This window comes from Spinacia oleracea, chromosome 3 (assembly GCF_020520425.1).
Source record: "Spinacia oleracea cultivar Varoflay chromosome 3, BTI_SOV_V1, whole genome shotgun sequence".
Taxonomy (NCBI): Eukaryota; Viridiplantae; Streptophyta; class Magnoliopsida; order Caryophyllales; family Amaranthaceae; genus Spinacia; species Spinacia oleracea.
The window spans coordinates 87,894,550-87,910,622 of NC_079489.1; the positions used below are offsets into that span (position 1 = coordinate 87,894,550).

A 16,073-nucleotide genomic window follows, 5' to 3' on the forward strand; every position below is an offset into this window, starting at 1 on the left:
AAGGAATTAAACATGCATAGCTCATCTAGAAAATTAAAGATCATTCACATAATCAAACATGCATCAACAATCACCCAAAAACCACAAATTTCAGAAAATAAAAAATAACATGAACATGGTAAAAATTGGAAAGAAATGTAAGAATTAAAGGAAAGGAATCATCACCACAAGAAGAGGAAGTGGTCAAGGATCAATCCCAAGTAGCCTCAAGAGTTCCAAATTCACCAAGCACACAATTTGACAATTTTCTTCAAAAACCCTAGATATTGGGGGTTTTGCAAAAAATCTGAAAATCTAGGGGATTTAGGGATTGGAATGAAGGAGATTGAGTGAATTTGATGTATGGGGAGTGAAATTAGTGATGGGAAATGAGTGAGATTGATGAGGATAAGGTGTATGAAGGAAGAGAAAGGGAGCTAAGGAGGTTGAGAGTGAGAGAGGATGTCGAGTGAAGTGAGAAAAATGAAAAGGGGATCGCGATTTCTAAAGAAAAAGGAAGCAACAACACTCCCCGCTCGCGTGTTCGATCGATCAGAAACAGGAATTAGATCGCACAGAACTGTGCGACCGAACATAAATTTCTGTGCGGTCGAACACAAAAACTGGGGAGCTACTGATCTCAAAATCAGTTTTGTGCAACCGTGTAATAGAGCTCGATCGCACAAAGGGAGTTTTGTGTGATCGAACAAAAAGTTGTTCGGTGGCACAAAACCTAATTTTGCAAAATTAAAATAAGCTTTCCCCTTTAAAATGAAAATGAAGCTAACAAGGGAAGATTAATGCACCAAATCAAGCAAAAACTAAAACTAAGAGTTAGACAACTGGGTTGCCTCCCGGGTAGCGCTCGTTTAACGTCATTAGCTTGACGAATCCCCCCAAAACTCAAGGGGGGTCAAAGACAACCAACTCTGGGTCATCACTAGTCAACAAGCTCTTCTTTGCCCCTTTGGGCACAAACAACTTACCAAAACCACAACTCATGGAATGGGGACCAAACCAATTCTTCTTAGGCTTAGGATCGCCTTTCCTAGATTTCTTGCTCATGGACTTCTTACCATTGATTGCCGGAGTGTGTGCTCCCACATCATCAAGATCCATCCCGAATGTTTCGGGAATGGTGATGACGTCATCAAAGGAGTCACCTAACACCAAAGAGCTCTCATGCACCTTCTTCTTCTTGGGTTCCCTATCAATCTTAACATCACACTTAGAAACACAAGGATTGTTAGGAGAATTAGCACAAGAGTAATGGTGCTCAACACATGCAATAGTGTCAATTTTCATGCAACTTCTCATTTTAGAGCAACATTGATCATCAATAGGAAGCTTGAAACTAGCCTTGGGGTCTCCCGCTTTCAAAGTGATAAGGCCACCTTGAACATCGATGAGAGCACCCGCCGTAGCCAAGAATGGCCTCCCTAAGATGATAGGGGTATGTGCGTCCTCATCGATGTCCAAGACAATTAAGTCAACAAGTCAACTTCCCTATCACAAGGGGAACATCGTCAACCCTACCCAAGGGGAACATAACCGAGCGATCGGCTAATTGCAAAGACATAGGGGTAGGGGTGAGATCGCCAACACTTAGCTTCTCATAGATTTTGTATGGCAAAATACTTGCGCTCGCCCCCAAATCGCATAGAGCGTTGTCAAATTTCAGCTCTAGGATGCTACAAGGGATCGAGAAGCTCCCGGGATCCTTGAGCTTTGGGGGGAACGGGCTCGAAATCAAAGCACTACAATGCTCCGTTAGGTGCACGGTTTCATTGGTGCCACAAGTCCTTTTTCCGCTCAAAATGTCTCTCATGAACCGAGAATAATGTGGCATTTGCTTAAGCGCCTAGGTGAAAGACAATGACACATATAACTTACTAATTGTTTCCCAAAACTTATGGAATTGATCATCTAGTTTTTTTCCGCAATTCTTTGAGGGTAGGGGGGAGGAGGAATTGGGAGAGGAGGAAGAGTAGTCTCCGTCGACTTATCACCATCACTCACGTCATCGACATGAGACTTCTCTTCCGCCACATCAAAGTCCGTAGACTCATTTCCCTTAGAATCCTCACCCCAAGAGCAAGGAGCATCAACAAGCTTTAGCACCATCATCTAGAATCATCCCACTCCTAGTCACAACCGAATACATTTGCTTAGGAGCTCGACCTTGGGGTGGGAGACTAGTATGCACTTGTTGCTCTTTAATGGTGCTAGCTAGTTTTTCTAATTGAGTTTCAATCATTTTCTAGTGAGTGTTGGATTGCTTGAATCCATCCTCAAACTCAACATTCTTCTTGGCTTGCTCCCCCACGAACGACTCCATGAGAGCCTCAAGGTTAGACTTGAGAGGCGGGAGCGGTGGAGGTGCATTGCCATAACCACTAGGGTTTTGTTGGAATTGGTTTCAATAGGTCCTCGGCCCATTGAATCCGGGAGGTGGAAATTGAGAAACACCGTATGGACCTCCCGAGTTCAACGGATAACCCCCACTAGAGGCACCCTAAATTGCCCATAAGAATAGTTGTAACCCCCTCCACCTTGATGGTTGGGATTATAACTACCTTAATTGTCTTTGGCTTGATTTCCAAGACCATGAGATTGACCATATCTATAGCCACCTCGGCCTTGACTATCATACCCACCTCCTTGGCCAAAGCCTTGGTAGGATCCATGCATAGGGGGCCCTCTAGGTGCTTGCCTAGCAAAGTTTTGATTATTGGGGTTATCATATCTAGACCTCTCATTCAAAGCATGGGCATATTCCATATTAAAATCACCTTCACAAGAAGGGCCATAATCCACATAAGACACATTATGCACCAAAGGACAAGCATTAGGGAAATGACCATAGTCTTGACAATTATCACAAAAAGATGTGCCCATAGGCATTGTGTCATAGGAACTCACCTTGCTCTTCCCCTTAGTGAGAAGAGAAGCCGAAGGCGGTGGAATTGTTGATGGCGATGGTGGTTGACTTGGTGTGCTCTCTAGCTTTTCCAATCTCGAGCTAAGCTTCTCAATGATCCGTGCTTGCTCCATAGCATATACCGACCCTTTACCATCATCACTCCTACCCTTGCTATCATAGTTCCTTGTACCAACATGCCAAGCTTGGTAATTTTGAACTACATCCTCAATTATCTCTTCTATTTGATTTTCGGTCTTGTTCATTATGGGACCACCCGCTCCCGCGTCTAGAGTCGTCTTGGAGGTCGGGCTCAACCCCATATAGAAGGTTTGGAGTAGCAACCACTTAGGGATCCCATGGTGAGGGCACTCCCTTTGGTATTCTTTGAATCGGTCCCAAGCTTCAAAAAGCGTTCATCCCGCTTTTGCTCAAATGATTGAATTTTGTGGAGATATTCCGCCGTCTTGCCATGAGAATAGAACTTGCTCAAAAATGCGCTTGTCACTTCATTCCAAGTTCGAAAATAATTTGGCTTAACCTCCTTGTCAAGCCAATCGCTAGCTCGTCCTAGGAGAGAGAAACAGAATAGAGTCAACCGCACATAGTCCGAAGTCACACCATTGTGTTTGATTGTATCACAATAGTGTTCGAATTATTTTAGGTGCTCGTGTGGTGACTCGTTGCTCTTCCCACAAAAAGAATGTCTTTGAACCAAGTTAATCAAAGCGGGTTTTATTTCGAAGTTATTAGCATTGGTTGTGGGAGCTTGGATACCGCATGTTGCCTCAAATGCTCTCGGTATACCCAAATTCTTGACCTGGAGCGCCATGGTTTCAAAGGTTTGATCACTTTCTTCTTGTTCCACGCCTACACTCAAGGATTCAAACCGGTTGTGGCTTGACGAGCGAGTTCGAACGCGCCTTAATCTCCTTAATGTCCTCTCCAATTCAAGGTCAAGAGGGAGGAGAGACCTTTGACGTTATCGACCTCTATCAAGCATACAAACTCAAAGAAACACGTGAGTATTGCAAAGGAAAAGAAAGCAAAACAAAAATGCAATGTTTTTGTATTTTTCTAATGGTAAACTAGTCTCAACAAAACTCAATAACAACGACCGTTCCCCGGCAACGACGCCATTTTGATAAGGCGATTTTCCGTCGTTGAAAAGAAAACCACCTAACCAAACAAAATTTATAAACTCCTAACTAACCGGCTATATGGACTATAGCGGCAAGTATAGGGATCGTCCCATAGAAAGGTGTGCATTGAGTCAAGACGTTAAGCTAGTTTGGACAAAAGTTGGTTTGAATTAATCTCTAGGAATACTAAGCTAATCAATCAACAAATTAAACCAATATAGGGAAACGCTAGGGAGTTGGGGATAGGCTAGGGAATTGGGGGAAATGATCTAAACAATCAAGCAATCATGATGATGTAACGACTTAGTGCATAAGGGAATAGAATCGAATGACGTGCTCGCCACCTCTCGGATGGAGCACGCGAAGCATCTAATCTATGGAAGAGCTTTTGCCTAATCCCAAACTACATAACTTGCATATAGGAACCACTATTCACTTGCATAAAATAGGCTCACAATGTCTTGCCAAACCTAGACTATACATTCCAATCAAATCCAATCAATTAGTATTTGCAACTACTACTCATTTAGTCATGGATATCCTATCACTAAATGAAATTTAATTACATCAACCAATCAACATTCAACCATCAATTTCCCCTAATTAAGCCCCTAGATTCTCCCCTATCCCTAACCTAAATCTACTCACTACACATGCTTGAAATTAGGAAATTCATGAATTCTAGGCAAGCAATCATGTAATTAAAAGAGTAAAAGGAAGGAATCAAGAAGTTGAGCATTCAATTGCAAATCAAAAGAGAATTGAGAATTAATAAAACTAAAATCAAAGCAAAGAGGAATTCAAGAATTAAGGTAGAATTAAAGAACAATAACAAAATAGCAAGAACAAAGAACTAAGGAATTGAATTAAAATTGCAAGAAATTGAAAGAGTTGAAGAAATTACAACTTGAAGCTTCAAAGCAATGGAGTTTCTCTCTCTAGAAATGCTGAAAATGTAATTGGGAATTCTAAAAATGTAAATGTAAAAGTGAATGTTCTAAAATTAAAATGAAAAATCTATTTATAAGTTTCCCCAAATAGAAGCTTTAATTCAAAAATCTGCAGCCCGCGTCGACATTTGGTCGCACATACCCTTTGTGCGATCGAACGGAGAAAGCTAACTCGAGCACACATTTAATCCTGTGCAAGCAAACGAAGCGAAGACAACTCCCTTCGTCATGTTCGAACGAACAAGAATTCTTGTTCGGTCGAATAAGCTTTTCTTGGCCCAAGTCTTCTACGGTTTCAAATTTGGTCGAACAGCTAATCTTGTGTGGGCACACAAATTCTTGTGCGGTCGAAAGAAAACATGTGCGGTCGAACGTCAAAATTGGGGACATTCTGTCTCTGAAATCCATTTTGTGCGATCGTTTAACAGAGCTCAATCGTACATAGGGGCTCTTGTGCGATCGAACATAAAGAGATGTTCGGTCGCACAAAGTTGTGTCTTCCTTGAGTCACCAATTCTTCACTGTTCGGGCGCACAAACTCCTGTTCGGTCGCACATCCTCTGTTTTGGCTCCAATCTACTTGTTTTCCATCATATTTCACCATAATCACCTATAAAGCACAAGATGGAGGGAAACTTATAAAAATCATACAAAAAACTATAAAAACTATGAAAAAGCATAATAAACTAACATGAAATCCTAAGCTAAGAGCGACATTTATACCGCGCTCGTCGCTGCCCGCACGCACACACTACTTCGTGTGTGTCGTGTATTATCCTTGTTCCGGATAATTCTTTTGCGCCCAATCACATCAAATTCGTGATTCTACCGTGCTATAGGCCGGTTTGGTATATTTCTCTTTTTCCTTGCCTATTCTATTTCAATCCCGTATTTTTAAAATATTGATTTTTGATTATTAAATTGCTGGGAATGGTTATGATCGAACACCGTATTGTGATGTTTTTTGTATTGAATTTCATAAGAATGATTTTAATTACATGGAGTATTATTTTCAGATTTAATAATTATTTAAAGTGTCAATTTTTATGGCCAAAACATGATTTTTATGCTTAATCATTGTTAGGGTATTAATCCCAACCTATTAGGAAATCGTTTTACATAATTTAATGTGAAATTAAATTATGGGATTCCACTTAAATTTTCAGATTTATCAAAAGGACTTAAAATGTCGATTTTTAATAATTTTATGGTCCAAAAGTCAATGTTTTACTCTAGGGATTGAGTTGACTATTTGAGACTATCTATATTAATATATTAAAAGGCGTTTTGGAAAACGTCTATGTGTCACGTAGTACTCTTCCCTTTGCGCCACATCATTCACTCACCAAGTGGTATGTCATGTCATGGATAACCAAAAATCAATACAACGAGGTTCGAACTCTAGACCTCATGTCTGAATGATAATTCTCATTACCATCTGATCCAACCACCAATTGTTGTTTATTTCTTCACATTAATTTATAAATAAATGTTAACATGAAGTCTAAACCAACTAAATTTTTATTTGATTTTTTATTTTCTATGGAATATTTTGAAAACAATAAAAATAAATAATTAGGACAACTATGAAGAAACATGATGTCATGAATCTCATAAGCATCAACTGTAGAAATACCTTGCATGGCTGCTTATATCTAATTTGGTGTTATTAATTTGAAGCACTTAGTTCCACTAGAAAACAAATTATACAATTGTAAGATGATCTTATTGAAAAATTATTTGGCATGATAAATGACGTAGTGTGTCTGTGTAGTTGACAAACTTAATTGATGTTTTTCACTTTAAGGTATACATGTATTTCGTCAAATATTGAGTTCAAGAAAAATCTAAAATTTTAACTATTCAATGTAGCGATCGGGTCATCGCCCGGACCACACACTAGTTAATTAATTAAATAACGACTATTTCCTAACTAAAACATGGGTTTTAAAATCTATAAAAATTGCTGAAAATTTAATAAACATGGATAATAATTAAGTTTTCCTATTTTGATTATAGGAGGAGATTTCTAGCTTTGAGTCGTGATTCGCAGAGTGGCCCCGTACTTAAGTATTCCAAGTACGTACATGACTAGGGGTGACCACCTATTCCATGAGCACTATATGATGTGTATTGATTGTGAATCATGTGAACTTAAAGTGTTGAGAATTCATGTTTGATGTGTGAACAAGTATGTTATGGTTTATTAATGCTTAATGAAGCTTTGCGAACAGTCATATTGTGACCTTTAATAATCGTTGAATTATGTCAAGCAAGTTGTTCAATTTGATATGCATGTATGAGTATTTCGCATGCAAGTTATGTTTATGCTATTGTACGGGATGTCTAGCATACTTTGAGCCAAGTGTCTATGCCTCAGTGCATTATTTATTCTGCCGCAGTATAGAATATGTTAGGGGAGTCTATGTGAATTGAACTAATGACTATTCGTGCTATGAGCACACCCCGCTTGTTAACAGGCAATGTCGGGTTATCTCAAACAGTGTTTTTGAGAAGGAACATTGGGAGTAATAACACTTGAGTCCTATGTTTGATCACAAGTCCTAAAGTATTAAAATGAAGTGTTCATGTTTGAGTGCTTGCTTTGTTTTTGAGTCTTAAGTCGCCTTGTACATAAAATATTAATTAACGTAAAGTGCAACTCAGAATGAGCTTCAAAACTCTTGGAACGTGTATACCTTGAGTATGAACAATGGGGGGAGTCTTGCCGGAAAACTTGTACTCGTTAAATAATACAAGACGTTGTTTCATTCTTTATTTTATGCTTCTATGCACTGGAATTCCTGTTGGTATGGCCCGACTGTCGGTAGGAGTCCGAATTATTATTATTTGGTGTATGGTTAGCTCCCATCACCCTTTTCTTTCCTTTTGAGGATACTTTATTTTACCTGTTCGAAGCTACTTCTTATTTTACTTGTTTATTATATGGATTTTGCATGTGGATTATTTATTCGTTGAGTGAAGCATGTTAGGATAGAACATTATTCTAGCTTGTTCGCACTCAACTTTTGTTGAATTCGTGCTTTATGTCTTTCGGTCATGGCCTTTACCTTAATGACCCTATGATGATCCATCATTGCATTTGCGTTGTTAGGGAGTAGATTTTAATAAAACAGGTTTGTAAAGATAACTTGCGGGAGAAGTTATCATGGGAATCGTGGTTGAGAGCTTATTCCCACTTCCGTATTTTATAATCTCTAGTTTTATTTTAGTCATGACTACAGTTTGAATTTAAACCTTAGTTAAGTGATTTCCTAATTAACCTACTAGTATTTTATGCACGCAATGCGTGCGGAATTTTACAAATATTAGGGCACTCAATACGTGCGATATTAAATTGAAACGTCACATTATTGCATCTAATAACCTCAAATAAACTTTGGACATTTTCTAGTCCATTTACAACCCGGGTTTTGAATGCATGAAGGACAAATAAAAGTGTGTTTTTATTTTTTACCAACCTAGACGTCATCAAATGGATGAAAAGAAACAGAAACAGAAACAGAAACGCTTCTAACAATCAGTATCGAACCAAATCCTTGAAATCACAAAATAACCAAGGCTGCTTGTTTCAAAAACAAATGTATAAATTATCATAGGAAATAGTCCATTCCCACAATAGTTGTGGAAAGGTAACAAAAGAACAAAATATAAATTGATTATATCATTACAATCAGCTTCACAAAATGCCAGAACTTCTGCCAGGCACTGTTAGGTACTAACACAGTTTATAGTTAGACTAACTTTCCCGATACTGCCCAGTTGGGCAATGTTTGTACTGCAGAAGAGAATGACACCCTTTGCAGTCTATCATACTTAACCATTGCAGATTTGCAGTAGCCTTTGCGTTCCCTTTTTCTCTTTAGCTTCTAGCTGTGAAGCAAGTTCATTTTTTTTTTAAGGTCCTGAATTGCAGCAAGTAATGCTTCCTTATTGTTGTCTGTTCTTTTTAGCTCTTCCACTTGGTGACTCTTCTCCTCAAGTGAAGCCTTAATGGATGCAAGGCTAACCCCGGTAATTACTTTATTTAGTCAAATGATTATGATGGTTAGATTTCTAACTCAATTAGTACATATAATAATAGGTAAAAAAGACATCAAGTAATAATTAAGTATATACCTTTCATGTTCTTCGGTAAGTGGAACACCCCATTCGACATTCAACTCAAACTTCTTTTCTCTAACCTGTTTCAGAACATCAATAGCTTTGCAATAAGGAATTCTCTCAAACGTAGTCGACACCACTGATTGTAAACGACCAACAATTCTTTGATCCACTCGTTTAAGGACAAACTTCATATCTTCAGTACCGTTTTCTAGTACCCATTTGCTTAGGTGATGTTCAGTAATAGTACAGAAATGATGAAATCACCACCAAAACTTATCTTTTCAAGGAAAAAGGGAAAATCCACAAAAACACAAAAAATGCTCAAAATAGCAGATGATCAGTCCCAACCTTCAATCAAGAAATTCCCAAAATCAAACTTAATTCATACAATGGTCACAACTCATAATCCAGTAAAAAATAAAAACAAAATTAAAAAAACCACAAAGTTAAAAGATACCCTTTAATCAATGTTTTTTTAGGGAAGGTACCCATTAATCAATTTATCAAGAGGGAAATGGGTTATAATCAAAATTTTAAAATAAAAATACAATAAAAAAAGTTACAGAGTGATCATAAGAATAAATGAAAAATAAATAAAAAAAATTATACCTGTGAGAAGCAGGAGCAGCAGAGAGGGGAGCGAGTTGGAGAGTGAGTTTATACCTTCAGTATAGTTTTCTAGTACCTAATGGTGGTGCTGTTCAAACATGGAAAACAAATAAGTAAAGAAATAAAACAATGAAATTATGTACAATTAGCATAGATTTCTTCCTACTTCAAAGTGCTTTAAAATTGCATCATATGGGATTATTCATAAATCTAAACTCAAACATAAATGTAAGTATACCAAAAGATTGGAGAACTCCAATTTATTACCAGCTGTAGAGAAATTCTCTTCACCATTATCTTTATCTTTCACTCCTTTGCCTCACCCTCTCACTTTATTCTACAAACTGTTCACTTGACTGTCATCATCCATTCTATCATTACCTTGATTAACACTATTTCCACCGTCTCTTGCACTCATCCAAGAAGGCAAGGCTCGCTTCAGATTCTTAGCAGTCTCAGTATCGAGACTTGGCTTTCAAGACGACATATCAAAAATCAATCCCCTTACTATTCAAACTTCTTCTAATGGGATTCACTCACTGATGGATTAACTCAAACCTCTAAACACAACCACATACAAAACCAACAATAACCAGCACCTTAATTTATGTCAACATAATCCTACTTGAAACCAAATTTTCAACATAATAACGGACAAACGAAAAACTGAAATCTCAGTTTGAATCCATATCATAATTTCCATTGTACCATACATTATGCCCCACCAAACAATATTATCAATACTCCAATTTCAAGCAGATATAAACAAATTGCCCCAACTTGCCATTTCATCCAAATCATAAAATCATCCATAAAAGAAACATGATACATGTAATCAAAGAATTACAAACAATAAAGAAAGTAATTAAGGATTTATCTATATGTATAATGAACTGATCATGCATCATTATTCATCAGCATACATTACAATACTATAATTTCCCCTAAAATGGAAAGAAATAAAAGAGGAAGTTGACTTTTACATAAATTTGAAAGGGAAAGTAGTACATACCTTGATGATTCTGGAGAGAGACCTCGACACTCCCCAATATATTGCCCAGTTTCCAGCAAATAAAGCTTCACAAAATTGTTCGACAAATAAACCGCCATGGCCGATCAATCTTTCCTTTGCAACAAAAAAAAATACATAAGATGAAATTGATTTTGAAACAATTTGAAAACCTAATTGAAATTTACAGAATCCTAATGTGGATGTCGCCTTTTCTACGAACCTTAACAATGACAGCGATCATCGCAGTCGCTACTTTTTACCTCCTCCGTCGCGGTTTCCGATCTTTTCGGCGTTTTCAGCGGCTTCGGGGACGAATATAGAGAAGATCAGACGGTGATGGCAATGACATACTAAACTGTAGTCTAAAGTAGAGAAGATCCGTCTCCATTCTTTGTAAATTTATTTTGTAGTTTAGTGTTTTTTAGATTTTGGGCGATGGAGTTTGAGGAAGAGAGAGATAGAGTGTGCGGTGGAAGAGACAGAATATTTAGGGTTTGGAATAGAGGTTGGAGTACGTTTAGAGTAGGGGATGGGGGTTTTTTTGTCATTTACCTGGGGACACGAAAAGTGGGATTACAATTTTAACCTCAGCTCTTCGCTTATATAATAGAGATTTAATGTTTAGTTTTGGGCCTTAATGGTTCCAAGTTGTTTTGTGACAATTAACTATTTATTATATTTGAAATTTAGTTAAATTCCGCTGCGTAATTGTAACACCCTAATAATTCCTTGCTTTTTGATAAAACATTTTCCAACTTAAAACACAGGAATTACCAAGATATTACCGCCACCGTGATAACGGCTAAGGCTATTTACCATAATTACGCAGCGGAATTAAATAACTTTCAAAACATATTAAATAAATAGTTAATGGTAATTAAAACAACTTGGAACCGTTGAGGCCCAAACTAAAACAAACCGTTTGGAAATCCATTAACTGAAAATAGTAGTATTATTCATGACTATAAATAAAAATAGAGTTTATAAAATTACGGAAGCATAAAACTCTCAACTCGAATCCCATGATAACTTCTCCAGCAAGTTATCTCTACAAACCTGCTTTATTGAAAATCTACTCCCCAACAATGCAAATGCAATTGATGGATCATCATAGGGTCATTAAGGAAAAGGCCATGACCAGAAGACATGAAGCACGAAGTCAGCGAAAGCTGAGTACGGACAAGCTAGAATAACATTCTATCCTAACATGCTTCACTCGACAATTAAATAATCCACATGCAAAAGCCATAAAATAAACAAGTAAACATGGAGACAAGACTCTACACGAGACACGACTCTTGACTCACAGTTTAATAAAAAGTAGCTTCGAACGGGTAAAGTAAAGTATCCTCAAAAGGAAAGAAAGGGTGATGGGAGCCAACCATACACCAAAAATAAGTCGGGCTACTACCGACAGTCGGGCCATACCGAAAGGAATTCCAATGCACAACGGCATAAAAGAAAATGAAACAACTTCTTGTATCATTCTAGGAGTACAAGTTTTCCGGCAAGACTCCCCCCATTGTTCATACTCAAGGTATATACGTTTCAAGAGTTTTGAAGCTCTTTGGGTTACATTTTACGTTAATTAATATATTATGTTCAAGGCGACTCAAGACATAACATACAAACAATAGAACAATTAAACAATTAAACAATGACATTTCATTATTTTACTTCTTTAGGACTTGTGATAAAACATAGACTCAAGTGAAATTACTCCCATTGTTCCTTCTCAAAAACACTGTTTGAGATAACCCGACATTGCCTATTAACAAGCGGGGTGTGCCCTTAGCACGAATTATCCTTAATTCAATTCACATAGACTCTCTAACATATTCCACCCCTTTGGTAGAATATATATTGCTCACTGGCAATATTCGACTGGCTCAATAATTATGCTAGACATCCTGTACTATAGCATAATAATAATAATAACTTGCATGCGCACTACTCATACATGCAAACAACCTTGAACAACATGCTTGACATAATTCCACGATTATAAAAGTCCATAACATGATAGTTCAATAGAATCTATAAAGCATAATTCAATTCATAACATGCTCGTTCACATAGATTCAACAATAATAATAACATGCTTGTTCTCATCATTACACATGAATTCATAATAACATATTCATTCCCAATCATCAAACATGAATTCATAACACATAAAAGTTCACATGATTCGCATTCAAAACACTTCACAAAGTCCGCAAGGGATGGGTGGTCACCCTAGTCTTGTACGTACCTAGAATACCTAAGTACGGGGGCCACTGTGCGAATCACGACTCACTAGAAATCAACTCCTATAAAACAAATAAGAGAACTAAATTTTTATCCATGTTTACTAAATTTCCAGCAACTATTTAAGAAACTAAAACCCTTAGTTTAATTAAAATTCATTCATTAATTGATAATTTAATAGTCTCAAATAGTCAACTCAAGTCCTAGCATAAAAACATTTACTTTTTAGCTTTAAAACTCTTATAAACCATCCTTTTAAAGCTAATAAACATTCTGAAAACTTTGATTGATTCCCATAATTTAAATTGTCATTAAATTATGTAAATCAATTGCTTAATTAATTTGAAACCAAAACCCTACCAATAGTTTAATCCGAAAACATGTTTTGACTTCAAAAATCAACACTTTATAAACATATTAAATCTGAAAATCATAATTTAAATCATCAAAACCAATCTCTTTAATTAAAACACAATACTAACCCAAGACGGTGTTCATAACCGTTTTAATTAATCTAAACAATCGAATAATTAAATTTAATCACAATAATTAAATCAATTTAAAACTGAAAATTAATATTTTTGAAAACATAATTTGATTGTCCCAATTCAACAACACATACGCACACAACAATTAATTGTGTTGTGTGCGTGTGCGTCGAACAATCAACGCAACAACACAACAACACACGCACACGCACACGCACCGCAGCAGTGCAGCGCGCAGCGAGGGGCGACGAGAGGGACGCACGCGAGTGCTCGGCGAGGGCAACAGCAGCAACAACAGCACGAGGCTGGGCTGCGAGGGAACGCGAGGCACGCTGGGCAAGAGAGAGAGAGAGAGCACGCGAGGTGCGCGCACAGCAGCAGCAGCAACGAGTGCTACACGCTGCGGGCTGCGACGAGGGAGAGCCGGTGAGGCGAGCGAGAGAGCAAGGGGTGTGCGATGCGCGTGAGGCGCGGCTGGGCACACGAGCGCAAGGACACGAGCAAGGCACTCGTGCCTTGGGGCTGAAGCAAGGGCGGACGAACAAGAGAGAGAGAGAGAAGAGAAAATTCAGAAATTTTAGGTTGGGGATCTCATGAAGGGGAGGGGTATTTATAGGTTCTCATCCCTTCATGGTATAGGTATTAGGGTTTAAGGTTGGGCTTGCTTTTTGGGCTTAGTTGAATTTAATCCTTGCAAGCTTTGTTGGGTTTAATTAAAATAAAACGACCGGGCTTTAAGTTTATTAAATTCGTTTTTGAAATACGACCCAACAATTCTCGAAAAAATAAGTTCCTTGAATTTATTTAATAAAATACGGTTTTCGAAATAATTAATATTTAAATTAATTAAAAATAAAAAGCGCATTTAATTTTCATTAAATGAAATTACCTTGTAAAAATACAATGAAATGCTTTATAAATATAATAAAATATATTTATAATAATAGAAAAATACGAGGTATTACAGTAATTCTGGTAAATAGCCTTAGCCGTTATCACGGTGGCGATAATATCTTGGTCATTTCTTTGTTTTAAGTTGGAAAATGTTTTATAAAAAGCAAGGAATTATTAGGGTGTTACAAAGTGGTATTTGCAGAGCTCTAGTTTGAGAGCTGCTTTGCATTAATTAAGAGTGCGAAGTTGTAATTCCTTAAACTACGATTTGAGGTACTTTAGGATTTTCGAAAATCATTTTCCTAAAGTCAAAACGTTATTTTTGAGTACTCAATGTTTTGAAAAGACAAATACTCCCTCTGTATTTATTTAAGAGATACACTTGCCTTTTCCGGCCGTATTTATTTAAGATATACACTTGCCATTTTTAGTAACTTATCAACCCCACCATCTAATTAAATAATCTATTTACACCCCACCCCCACCCCCCATCCCCTAAAATGACATGGTCTCCACTTGTTTTACTTATTAAAATATCTACCCAACCCCACTTGTTTTATTTCTTTAATTCATTCAATTATTCTTCTTAATACCCGTGCCAGGACAAGTGTATCTCTTAAATAAATACGGAGGGAGTACCAATTATTTTAAGATTATTCGAATTTAACTAGAAATTTTTGAATTTTAATTGTTTTTGATTAATTGGGAATTTATTTGAAATCCATTCGTATTATTTTCGAATAATAATAATAATAATAATATCTGAATTATTTTTTTATTCAATTTTTTTATTTAATTATTAATTAAATCATTCGAGCAATTATTTTTAATTTTCGATTTTAATTTTTATAATTTCACTTATATTTGAAATTATTTATTAAATTAATTTCGAAATATTATTATTCTTTTTCAAGTGAGAAAGGGTAGATTAAGAAGGGCATTTAAATTAAGTGTGCATTTAATTTAGTGTTATGTGTGAAGTATTTATTGTGCATTGTGTATTCACGTGTAATCATGTTTTGTTTTGCTTTATGTGATTAATTGCATCATAACTCATGATTAAGCACGTAATTGCGCATTAATTATGTGAACTATTTTTTGGGGGAATTGTGTTATTGTTGGGAACGCGCTAGTAAGACTTTAAGTTGTGTGTTTCAAGTGAGAAAATGTTGATTTCAAAGTTCAGCGACCTAGGAACTCCAGAGAAGTTAGATTGTGAGACTCCACACATCTATGTGAAGAAAATTGAGTTTGCATGCAACTATTTCGCTTCGACCAAGCATTTGTATGATCTAAGGAAGAAGGATGTTATGGCTAAGATGGTGATTCATTGCTTGTCTCATAAGAACCCATACACAGAGCTTAAGAATCATTTCCAGGATATGCATTCTGAGAGTGGTGTCCCTAATTACTTCAAGTATGGTACTCCCGATGGTAGATGGAAGTACGACATTGAGGTTATGACTATTATTATAGATCTCGTAGAGCAATGCTTTGAGGATGGTAGAATGGTAGAGAGTGTTTATCATATGGAGCATGATAGTGAGGTGGAAAAACCCACAAATTAGGATATGGATGGAGATATTAATGAGGATAGTGATGATGACGTTGTTGAGATTGAAAATCCTAATCCCATTATTCCTGAACCAACAATTGAGATTTCTAGTGACACTGAAGTTGAGTCCGAAGACAATGAAGAGG

The 16,073-nt window shown here is 36.9% G+C and overlaps 1 long non-coding RNA gene and 1 other non-coding gene across 2 annotated transcripts; one reads left to right on the plus strand and one right to left on the minus strand.

The window, feature by feature from the left end:
- The first annotated feature begins 3,253 nt into the window (after positions 1-3,253).
- On the plus strand, positions 3,254-3,355 carry LOC130471067 (small nucleolar RNA R71). The gene has a single exon (XR_008931752.1). It is a non-coding gene; the product is annotated as a small nucleolar RNA R71 (small nucleolar RNA).
- Positions 3,356-9,305: 5,950 nt separating this feature from the next.
- LOC130469172 (uncharacterized) lies at positions 9,306-11,348 on the minus strand. Its single transcript, XR_008929542.1, has 3 exons — positions 10,961-11,348; positions 10,741-10,849; positions 9,306-9,816 (listed from the first exon to the last, which is right to left on the minus strand). It is a non-coding gene; the product is annotated as an uncharacterized lncRNA (long non-coding RNA).
- Between the last annotated feature and the right edge of the window lie 4,725 nt (positions 11,349-16,073).